Consider the following 13283-nt stretch of genomic DNA (forward strand, 5'->3'; position numbering starts at 1 on the left):
TGTACCCACTTGGTAACTACAAAAGTTCAGACAACTGGTCCATTCATGCATCCTTACTCCCTTTGACTCACTTTCTGAAGGCCTGATTTGTTAAAGTGTATCATTCATAGCTGTGCTGAGGTACACAAGTGGGCTCCACAACACAGTCAGGAAGACCACATTTTGCGAGCTTGCTGCTTTTCAAGGCATTTTCTTCCATGTACAGAGAGTGCCTTTGTATTTAAACCCATGATGTATCCAGAGAAGTTACCCTGCTGCTCCATACATAACACATTCTTCACCGCCTTTCAGCAGTGAGAGAAACACCTGAGCCTGTGGGATTAGAAACACTTGTCTCAGCCTCTTCTGCCACTCTCCTCCTAAAAATATGTGTGCCCACAGGAACTGGTCCGTTAGGAACAGCTGTGATTCTTCATTGTGTGGGACTATGGACAACAGAAAACCAGTCGAAATTTCTCATTTGTCCCTGCATTCACAATGCAAGAAGAAGGAAAAAATTCTCATCAAAAGTTAGCAGATAAAACTCAGTAAAGATGGATAAATTTCTCTTCCATCTACCCACACATAGCAGCTCAGAAGTGCCATAATGTCAGAAGTCACACACCATTTTAAAAATAAAGGAGTACATGAGTCATGACAGCAGTGACAGACATTATCACTTGTACTGATGAAGTATTAAAAAGTTGGAAATGTGGGGGTTTGAGTGTTTAATTCATATCCTTTTTATTTTACAATAGTTTTTTCAAACTATTTAATACTCTAGAAAATGCATTGCCCACAGAGTGTTCAATCTGGAGTACAGAGCAACCTCAGACACTTCACAAATAACTGCATTCTTGACAGGTCACACAAGAATATAATCAGAAGTAAGGCCTATAGAAGGAGAAATAAGCTGAATTTTGTTAATGAAATAAACACTTTCGTTAGAACTTCTGCTGCCAATCCTTGAAGTATCACTTTCAGGGAAAGTATTTAAAAATCAAAGATCAGAAGAGCTGCAAGTTCAGGTGCTTATCACAGTCTCCAGGCCTACTCATTCTGGCTTGCATCTTAATATCTATGATCCTTAAGCTCTAGTGCATGCAAATACAATTCTTTTCAAAATCAGAGAGTTCAGTGACCTTATTTTGATAGATACTTCCATAGACTTCTGTATTTGAAACAGCTTGACATTTTTTACTGCTTCCCAATTTCTGCTTCTCCATTACAGTCTCAAATGAATCACATTGTAGGGAAGTATTTACTTTGTCATCTGTCAGGAAAGACTTCATCTGATAGCAGCTGTAAATGAGATCAGATCTGGGAAAATAAAATCAGTTGGCAAGACAATATTACCTGTTAGGATTGAAAAAAAAATAAGGTAAATCCATACTATAAAGTTATCTCTAAGGTTTGCTGGATACTATATGGAGACTATAGATGAATCATGATGGGCCAGCTGTATGTTTCATGTTACCTTCAGAACACTGAGATATTATGTTTAATACAGTCTGATTAATCCTGTTTCAGGTTGGACTTTAGAAAGTGGCAAACTACCACTTTTAACCTTCAGGCAATCCTTGATAAAACCTTTATTACATAAGTAAACAAAGCAGTTAGTACTTCTCGAAAGAGCATTAACTGGTAGGAAGAACAATTATATGTGTTTTATTCTTTTTCTTATGTAGAGTACTAAAAAGTTCTTCTTTTGTGGAAACTCTGTGGTTTTAATTGGAATAAAATAAAATACTTAAAAGAGACAGTGACTTTAAGATGTTCTGGAGGTGCAAAACAGCAAAAAGGATTTTTTGCTATCAAAATCAGTTTCACTGAAACAACTACTCCTTGGATTTTTTTTTTCCATTGTACCATATGATAAGTTTAACTAGTACACTGTAATATCTCAGAATAGGTCCCTGTGACCCATTCAGTTTTCAAGTTTTATCTTCCTGGTGAATTCCTCCATTTCATATTCTCTTCATCTCAAAATGTGCTACCTTGCATTTTTCTGCTTTGTCTTTCACCTATGTGAACTTATTTTTACTACATTTTACCAAATTTCGTAGCTCCTTTATTATTTTTCCGTCCTTAGGTTTACTTGCAGCATCTTTTAATTTTGTATAATTTTCAAATATTAACTCCTATTGATGTCATTTAGAAGACTACAAGAGTTAAACAGAATTTCATAGCCTCTGTCTATAAAGTAAACTCCATGTTTATGAAACTACTCCAACCTAGTGCTAATGTGATTGAAGAGCAATATCAAACCTCCTGCATCTTAATTCCAAAATGGAGGAGTTGACAGGTCCAGAAAAAGCAAAGCAAATTTAAACCAGGAGAGTAAGCAATGAACTCAGAATATCCACTATTACTATTTCTTCAATTCACCTTGGTGAAATGCAGTCATTCCCTGCCCAAGCAGCAACCCATAAAGATTTTTACCTCCAGCCCAGCTAAGAAGAAAGAGCCATGACGTTTCCAAAGACAAGGAGGCAGTTTCATAGACCTGGTTGCGCACAGATGCAGCAGTCAGCCCCCATCTATGTTCTAGACAAAGCAGCCCACAACAGAAGAAAGAATTACACATGTGCCTGGTTTTGAGCTTAGTTACATTAATAATACATTATCACACTAGCAATTGTTGGCATATGCTTTTCAGAAAACAAGGTTATTACACATGGCTTTACAAAGAATTGAAAAGAGAAAAAGTTTCCTTCTGAGACTGTAAATTGATTGCAAAATATTCAGCCAAAGATCTGCCTTTATATACTATGGCTGTTTTACTTAACATACTGAGATAATAAATATCTTCAGCTCAACTTCATAAAAACATGACTTTACCTCTGGAAACAAAAATTAACAAAGTAAATGAAAACTATCCCACAGAAGCACAGTGGTGTTTGAACATCAATTTGACAGGTACTGTAATTTCCCTGTTTAGGGGTTCTGAATATCATACAGGAGTATACTGCTGCAACACTATAAGAATTCTCACAGAAGTCATCTTAAAAAGAAATGTTTTAGTACAAAGCAAAGATCGTATTGGAAGATGGATGCAGTCTGATAAATTTGAATGATGCTTCCAAACCATGACCTTGAATTATTTCTGTTTAACACACATCTATTATTACCAAATGAGTAACAAACACAGAAGTTAACTCTGTAAGAGATTCACTCTAAGCAGTGCTATGTCATCAACACACATTTGTATGCAAGTGACTAGAATGAAAACATGCTTAGTTCTAATCTATGCCTTCCTTACTATTTTATGTCTAGGGAAAAGATGACAAAATGTGCACTACAGTCTTTGCAGATCCCTCTGTAAGAGAAGCCATGAATGCAAAAGATGACACACATTTTATTAATCTTCTCTCAACACCTTCTTTTATAATGTAATCAGACTTTTGCTTTTCCATATTTAAATAGTAAAAAATGATTTGGGCAGTGAAGAAAGGCTGAAGTGTGGTGGTGGGGGGGAAGCTGCAAGCTTCTTATTCCTTCCACAGAGATTTTTCCTTCTCATTCTGCTTGATAGTGTGTCAAGAGAGAAACCCATAAAGACACAAGCATTTGCTTCTTCTGCAGCACATCTCACTACTGAGGGAATAGGCCTTTGACTAAATTAATCTTCATCCTCAGAATACTCACCGCTGATGGCTATCAAAATTTTTAGAGCCTAGTATATACATACATACATACATACATTCATCCCATTTATTATTTCCAGAAATCTGTGCCTTGTGTTAAACCATGTGCCTGAACTTGCCATAAAGAGCACAGTAACTCCACAGGCTTTGTGATTCCATAAGAGCCCAGGAAAAGATGACAGCTTCTCTCCATCAAAGGCCTCTTGCAGCAGAAGGCAGCAAGCCATTTTTAAACAACACAGTTCCCTGGGAACACAACTGGTGATCTACTTTGCAAGCTAGCATTTTCCATCCTAACACAAAATTCAAAGATAAAAGTCCATCCTGATACTTACAGTCTCCTCTGGGAATCTGGAAAATTATCTGAGATTCTACTTTCCCCTTCAGAAATAAACACCTCATTGTACATTCAAAAAGATCTCAAGCCCTGGAAAATGAGGTCTTAAAGATCATGTGAGGTCCTGTGAATACATTCACAACAATCATGTAAACAAAAGGGGGTTTTGAAAATGAGGTGCCCATACCTTTTTAATTCAGCTGTCTTTAATGAACCCATTACTTTACACAAGTATGCATCCATAGCTGACTAATGTACACAGGCACACACAAACCTATCAACTGCTTCAAGACTGAGAAAAAAAGAATAACAGAAATGTAGGATTTTTACCTCCTTTTAAAAAGCTAAAGGGGATCCTTGGATACATATGAGCCATACACACCTAGATAGACCAATAGACTTGTTGATTGGTTAGATAATATTCCTAATGCTTTATTTTTTTCTTGCAGGACTGGGACAAAAGCACTGTTTAAAACAACACCAAACTGTTGAAATGCAGAATATGATGGCAGTTGCAACTGATCATGCTTCATGTTTTTAAAATATAGGTCTTAGATATTAAAAAAATGTTGGCTTACATTAGAAGTAATAGTTTGGGATTTTCCCATGTAAATTGTCTTTCTGAAATTGGCTAAACATTACTAAGGATTGAAAGCTTTTAAAAATTCAATTTTTTGAATTACTTGTGGGAATAAATTACGATTCCCTATCATATTTCCTTATAAAGTAGGCATATGGTAAAATTAATATGGTGCAAATGAAACCTGGCAAGATTTAGATTAAATTCTAAGGGAAACAAAAAGTAAATGAACATGGAAATCAGCTTCTAGTGTTTCAATTCCTTGTAAATTAAGAATAGAACAGACATTTGGAAGATTATTTAGGAAGCATGCTCTTCTGTATGAACTTCACTTAAAATCAACAGTCACTGCAGAGCACCTTCCAAAGTCCTCAACCGTGGACATGAAGGGATTATCCTTTTAAGAGGCTGCAGTACTGTTCAAAGAGAGAAAAATGCAACATCTCTGAATGAGAACTTGGCCACTGAAAATAATATGAATTTTAGACCAATAATGCCAGAAGAGAATCTGCTGAATCTGTTCATCCTTTCCCAAGTAGGTCAAAGAGCAAAAGTATTCTGAAATGTTCTTTTTTTCCTTCCTTCCATCTTCCTCTTCATTCTCCCTGCCTCTTTTCATACCCCTTTTCCCTTCCTTCCTTCCTTCCTTCCTTCCTTCCTTCCTTCCTTCCTTCCTTCCTTCCTTCCTTCCTTCCTTCCTTCCTTCTTCACTTTGATGTTGTGGCCTCTAAATGAAATATGATAAGACTCAAGCCAGACTCAAGAACTCTGTCCTCATTTTAAAAGGCACATTTGCATCAGTCTGGTGCACTTTGCTCTGACACCATTTGAAGTCCTGAACAAGAGAAGAGTTGACTTTGAAATGTCGTTTAGAAATATTTTTCAACATTTTCAAGAATCAGGAAGGACTAGAACACAAAGCTAATCACATATCCTCTAGATATCTGAAATATATATATATATATATATATATATATATATATATATCTGAAAAAATATATTTATATACTTCTTTTTCCTACTATAATTTTATTTTAGGGCATTAAATTCAGAAAAGAACTTCCCTAGAGCATTCAGGTGTTGGGACAGCTTATGTGCATGCTGTTACTCAGCCACAATGCTTTTTCAAAAGAAAAATCATGCCAACTTTCTTGCAGACACTCTCCAGGTTCTTTGACTGATCAGAGAGGAAAAACTAGGCTTTAGGGTCCTGTCATATAAGCAACAGGTTTGTAAGACTTTTCCTAAAGTAATAATTTCTCTGGAATAAGGACAAGCCACTACAGAGACATATCCCAATAGATTAATAGAGATTTTTTGGGCCACAAATCATGAGACTTGCATCATATCAGGTTCATCTAATAACTCACTATTTAGAAGCAGAACAGAGCAAGACTAATTGCCTTATAATATTTAACAGTTAATACAAATAATATTCTACTACATCAAAGGTGAATTCATACAGCAGTTAAGTATACAAATGACTTCTAATAAAGTGGTAATTTTTCTGTAGTGTATAAATGCAATCATATTAAACTCAAATCAGTGAAATGCTAATTTACTTTTTAATGAGTTCCTTTCCTATTTCATATTTTTAAGCAACTTTCAACTGGTTTGGTTAAGCATAGTTAATAACATGAAAAGAGTGGTTTTTTAATTAACTCAGACAAAATATTCCATTGTATATATGCGAGTTTTTAAGGCAATGTAAAGTATGATTAGAATTCAGGTTTTATTCTATTTCATCTCCTTGTGAGCTCTGGAATTTGAATACAGCTATCTGAGGTATGGAGGAGAGGTATCTTATTCTCCTCTCTGAAATTTGTATTTCTGAGGAAAGCTCTTAGTTTTCCTTTTGGACATGACTGCATTATTCTTGGCCAGGACATATTCTTCTTTCTAATCCATGAGAAAGCAAAATTACTACAACTCTTAAGCCTGGTTACCCCTCAAAACCTAAATGAGTCATAATGAACCTATTCCATGACTCTCACATTGTACAAAGGGACAGACGATAATTTTTGAGGTCCCTTTAAGGTGTATGCTCTAATTTACAGATACTCTGAACAAAAATTTATTTCCCCAAAGCTTAGGAAGAATAATTTATACCCTTACATACCAACACCTGTTTGCTGTCTGCAAGCCTGACTGAAAATTGGCCAGAATCAGCTAAAGTCTTGAAGCTGATTTCCATGGAATGTGTGATTATATGGCCATTATCAATCCAGGGATGAGAAAAATTAATTCCCATTCCATTAATTCCCATTCCATAAACACAAAAATGTCTTTTTTTTTCATATGTCATTCAGATCAGGCATCAGAAGAATATCTACTCTTGATTTTCTCTGAACTATGGTCCTCGTCCACTACAGGAATTGCATTGTGCAAGGGAGCAGAAGCTCACTCTTTTTTGTTAGGTTACTGCTTGTTGCCAACTATCAGAGAACTCTCTTGAGAGAATAAAGTTGGTGTATCAGAGAGACCTGACAGTGTGCAGAGTCTTCCTGTGTTTTCTCCAGCACAGCTGAGTTTAATAATTATTCAAAATAAAATGTAATACTTTTAGAGTGAAAATTTATTTTTCCACATTCCTGATTTTCTCATACCATTTGTTATGAAGGTTTAGAATCACTGATTCAATTAAACTATAGATCTTATTCATATTTCCCTTCTGTTGGACCTGAATCTGAAGTCCTCCCTGGTCACCCGTTAAAGAGTTTTAATGATTTGGAGTTTGAATGAAGGTCATTATATCATATCCCACATTACATGCAGGTAATAAAATTCTTTTCCTGCTTTGATTTTAGTTGATTGCAATCTTCTAAGTGAAACTCGATATCAGAATGCCTTGCTTTGAATAAATAGTAAACATAACCTATTATTTGTCTTTATTGTCATTAAATGTTTTTGTTGCATAAAGTCAACATTGTTTCATTTTCATGCTCTCAGGCAACTGATCAAAATATTTTGGAATATCTTCAAAACTTGGAATATTTTTCCTGCAAGATGAGAGTCAGGATTCATGGTTTCTTTACACAACAACTAAAATTTGCAGGCCAGGAAACCTCAGTATTTTCACTGATTTTCAGCTTCCCTCCTTCCTTCAATCCTCATAAAACACTTGGTTTAAAAAAACTCCTTCAGGCTTCAAAATATTAGTATTTTCTTCGTTTAGATTCTCATCTAATTCTGGAAAGACAGCTGTCTTGCAACACTACTGGCATAACGTCTCCACCATTTGTAGAATCCCTGAAAATCATCACAAGAAGCTCTTTAGAAGTGGCTCTTTCTCCCCCACAGCCAGTTGGCCCCTAGCATCTGCCTCCCAGGAGCACCGTGGCTGCGTGTTTGGGTGGCACTCAGGAGTCAGCAAGCAGGTGAGATAATGTGATCCAGAGCATCTGCAAAGTATTTGTCAATCAGATCTTCTGTTACCTAATACTTTTAGCTAAACCTCAAGGATTGACAGCTGTGAACCTAAGCCTGAAACTTATGTTATTCCACATCCACTAGATGAATAATGATGCAGAGCTCCTTGTTTATTTGCTTATTCTGAAATCAGATCCTGTTTATTCTGTGCCCCTTTCTAGTCCTGATATATAACTAATTGTTGGCAGATGTGGCAAGTATCTAGGGCCAAGATATATTTGTTTGCACAGTCTGATTTTTCGAGTCTCAACCAGTATCAGGCCATTGCAGCTGTTTTTTATCAAGATTCTGAGCACTGCAGACAGTCCACCTGGCAAAACATGATTTGCCCATATGACCTTCACATGAAAGCTTTAAATACAGGACTTCTGCTCAAAAAATATTTAAAATATCTGAAAAAAACCTAATTAAATTAACAGATTGAAGTGAAATGCTAATCAGTGTTTGTACATGTAAAAATTGCCCTGTGGTTCATATACAACAGGGTGACAGTCTTATTTCTAATTTTGATTTAAAATCAGAACCATATAATAAGGGTGTAAATTGTCTGAGAAAATCTTTCTTTTAGCAAGCTAGCTAGTGTCTACATTTAATCATCTTGCTTGAAACAAAACAGAAAACTAGCCTTTGTCTAATGCTTGGAAGAAAAGGAAAAACAACAGCAGCAGAAAAATAAATCAACATGAATCCTGTTTAGCTGGCTAATATCAACACCTCTTTCTTTTCCGATGAGGATCACACTCCTTCACTTTGCCCAGATGACACATTCCTCTTTGTGAGTTGTTTTTATGACTTTCTTTAATTTTTAAAAACAAATAAAAGATTAACATTGGAGTTAGCCTGTTTACTTTTAGCTAGAAGTTCTCTGAGCCACAGTAGTATTCAAGTTTTCAATTTCTCATGTTTTTTATCAGTGGGTAATTTTAGTTGACTTGTTACATCCATCCAAAATATTTTAGGGAAGTAATACTGTGGAAGATTGTTTATTTGAAGTGGTAGTGAATAATCTGGAAACTCTGTGTCTACACAATTGTCTTCACTAATAAAATAGAGAACCTGTATTTATTTTTGTTCTGTATTGTTTCTGTCACTGTCAGAAGCAAATATGAGAAGAGGTACAGGCTGTTTAGGATTATGTCAGCTTGTAGAATGGAAATCCTTCATGCTATATGACTGAAAACTATTCCATTTATTCTGATTTTAATAGCACCTATAATTTGACTTATCATTGCTAAATTTAAAAATTAATTAAAATACCTCAAGTGCAGTTACAGAATCACAGGACAAAATAATAATGTGGAATCAATAAGAGATTTTCTCTTTTATCTTGCTCAGACAACAGTCAATATTTCTAAATTCACTCTGGAAAGTTTTCCCTTCCCTTCCCTTCCCTTCCCTTCCCTTCCCTTCCCTTCCCTATTTGGAGGAGAAAAATAATTGAATACTCACGCAAAATTAAGAAAGCAGATCTTTTGCCACTGTACTGCATGCATTTCACTACAACACATTGTGAAAGAAATGCTACAGAAATGTCATAGGATCAGACAGAACAGTAATTAGAAACAAACTAAGAATTTAGACTCCCAGTTCATGACTTCTTGACTGATTATAATAGCTGCAATGTTTTCCTCAAGATTAGAGCACCACAAAAAAAAAAATTGTTACTTTAGAGTTGAGTCACTTCCTGAAGATCCCAGTAGGTAAGTCTGGAGTTCATCAGGGAATTATGATTATCAGGGATGAGTTAGGTCCCTGTAGAGTAGTACCTTTATTAGTGTCACAAAAGAAGGAAGAATTACCATCTCCTGGTCTAGTAACACAGCCCAGCCTGTGGGAGTTTGCCACCTGTGTACCAGAAAGGACAACTAAGACAGACAAAAAGTCATAGTTCCAAAACACTACGGAATTTGGCTTTGGGAAGTTTCCATGAGATCACTCTCCAGGTACATGAGGTCACTCCTTCCTTCTCTCCCCTTCACTGCAAAGCAGGCAGTGGGCTTTCCCTGTGACTGCCCAGAGCCATCTGGCAGCATGGACCTGTTGGCAGAGAATGAGGGTCCTCCACTGCGGCTCTGGGACATCTGCAGCTCCTCTGCTTGGCAAACTCTTTCCCCTGCCCTTGGTTCCTCTGCACTTCAGCAGAGCAGCTCTGCACAACGTGTACTTTGTCCTTCACATCTATTTCCTTGTAGAATATCCCATCTCTCCTTAAACTGCAGAAAGTGCAGCTGCCATGTGGACTAAATCCTTCTTCTATTGCACATTTACAGCAGAAAAACTAATCTGCCATGATCTGCCAATCCACCTCAGTGTTAAGCTCAGAGTAGGGTAAGAGACAGAAATATGTGCTAGCAAGGAAGCATGTTTGTCATTAATATTTCAATATGTTACACTTTTTTAATTAGGTGTACTTTTAAAATATGAATACTTTCGTTCTAACTTCATATATCTGAGGAAAAGGGAAGAAGTGAGCTTCTCCTGAAGGCCTGGACACAATTGGTTTATGTGCATAAGCTGTTCATCCCTGGCTGGTTTAGCATGTCTGCCTAGGAGTACTAATTATAACATGATACACCAGTCTCTGTTTCTAAACCACTGAGTATGAGTGTAACACCACAGCACATATCTTCACTTTTAATGGATATGCCCTCATGTATTCCAGCATGGCTTAGAGAATTTCCTCCTTCTCTGTGACTAAAAAAAAATGAACTTAGTTCACTCTTATGCTAAAAGAAAATAATACAAGACCTCAGTAATTAAATGTGTGACCCACAAAATTCCTTTTTCTTTCATGTTTTGTCCACAGTCCATGAAAAATTGATGCTCTCTCAGGTGAGATGCTTCTTTTTATCTACATACAACACATTGATCTCCTTTCAGTTTGGAGTTAGCTTGTTCCTTCTACTATCATTCCTGAAGTAACAAATGATATTTTCATAGGCATGGTTAGTAATCAATATACACAAGTAACTGTCATTGATCTGAGTACTACCCTTGATCTAGAAAATCACCAATTTAGCTATTTAAAAGAGATTCAGTTAGATTAGGTGGAATCCAGAGAAAAATATTGCCCAGGCAATTTACCTAATCATGTTATAACTAAGGCGAAATAATTTAATTAGATAGCTTTTATAGAGTGAAATTTAGGCTTTTACCAACTTTAAAAACGACCTCTCTGAAGAGTATATATCTTGAACTTCATGTATAAATGTACAATTACTGTTGCCAGACTTAGAAACCTACACAGAATGAGGTCTAAATTTCTTATTAATTTTTTAAATTTGTGCTTAATGCAAAAAAATCAATGTAAATATCAATATAATTTGGTATATTGCAAACTTCTATACTGAGAAGTCTTAGGTTTTCTTTTAAGCTTGAGCCTCCCACAGCATGCCTCATTCTGTGTGTTCCAGCCACAGCTATCCTGCAAACACATGAGTTCCTTAGACCTGCACAACACAGGAAAACAGGACTAGAAAATATATATTTCATAACCCTATACAGCAATACAAGCTACGATAAATCACCTGCAAGTATTTAACCATATAATTCACACTCACTTTAAAGCCCCTTTGCCCTGCCAAAGATGTTTAAAGGGGCTTTAATAAAGCAGTGAATCAAGCCCGGTGACCAGCTGTAGTTTGGTATTTCCAAGCTTTTATCAGTTTTCACCACAGCTTTCATGTTATTTTTAGAAACTGGCTGGAATCAGAACTCAAGTCTGAAGTTGTCTGGGTTTGCAGTGACTGATTTTGGCTCCATTTTCTTTATGACTGCAACTAAATAAATGCCACTGATTTTCCTCAGGCATCCTTTTTGACTTCCTCATCTCAATCAGGCTGCACACATTCTGGAGCCATGGACTTGTTTCCAGGAAGGTTAATAGTCTCCATTTCATTCACCATTTATAGGAGCCATTTTCTCCTGCTTAGCCAATAAATGGCTGCATGTTTGGATGACACCTCTGTGGTCTGTATAGAGTTACACAGCTGAAACATCCACACACAGTATCCCTTACACCCCTTCAGTATAAGAGAAAGATGATTTTAGAATTCAGGGATACCAGGGGACCACACAAAATCCACAGCACCTTGAAAGACAAAGAAAGGATCTTTCTGCTAAGAGACACAGGGAATGAGCTAGTAGTTTTGCAGACTTACCACAGGAAATAAAATGTTTTCCTTTCTCAGCATTGCAAAAAGAAAAATTCTGACACAAAGCCCAGCAACAGGGGTGTTTTGCCAGTTGGGGAATTTACAAATTCTCTCTTGAGTATTGTAATAATTAATTACTAAGGAGTGGCCACTGCTGACCATGAGACAAGTGATCTAATTGTAAACCATTAGAAAGGGAAGAAGGAGGGTGTAAGAGTCTAAGAACTATCATTTCCATGAAGCTCTCAAGATATGAAGCAGATTGATATTGCTCAAAAATAACATTTGTTTCCAGTTGAAAACTAGAAATACTATTTCAGGTAAAATAGTCAAAATACTTCAGTCAAAAAGCTGATCATTTAGGCAAAATTTTCCTTCTCATTTTTAAAATATATTTTCCAGTTGGTGGTTGCTTTTTGTTTGTTTGTTTGCTTTGTAAGAAATAAAGTAAAAGTAGCAGAAACTCTTCTACATCTTTGATATCTTTCAACTATCTTTGATTCTCTAATAACAGATGAAATTTCTTCCATTTACTTTGCCTCTTTTATAGTCTTAAACTATTACAGACACCATGGTCCAACAGGGAAGATGAAACTCAAATTCTTTACTTAGGCACAGGCACAAAAGTAAACTAGGCTGAACAGGGCCTACAAGTTTCAATACCAAAGTACAGTATGGGAGCTGAGAGGAAAACGAGATCTATTTGGGCTCCTTTTGGAAATGACATGCGCATTATGGGGATGATTCTCAATATTTATCCAGTGCAAAAAGTCTTCCTAGGAAAGAATACTTGAACAGCCCCAGTATTTTTCCTAATTTAGTCTCATCATATCTGAATGAATTAAATGTAACCACCAATTAATTCAAAACTCATGAGTTAACCTACCTCCGGAGATTTTCTGCAGCTTGTCAGACTTAATTGTTTAGGGACATTACTACCCAAACAGCCCAGTCTCAAAGGTGTTGACTTCCACTTTCTTCCTTTCCAAGCTGCTGATAGGTGAGTTTGTTCCACTAAAAATCACCATGACGTGTTTGACCTGCCTATACTACCAGTGAGTTTAATAGCATTTCTTGTTTCATGGCCACCAATGCATTTCCATGAGCACTGGGCAGGAGAATGACATCCCTCTCCACAGGGTCTGGATAAGACTGAA

This window comes from Molothrus aeneus, chromosome 5 (genome assembly GCF_037042795.1).
Source record: "Molothrus aeneus isolate 106 chromosome 5, BPBGC_Maene_1.0, whole genome shotgun sequence".
Classification (NCBI taxonomy): Eukaryota; Metazoa; Chordata; class Aves; order Passeriformes; family Icteridae; genus Molothrus; species Molothrus aeneus.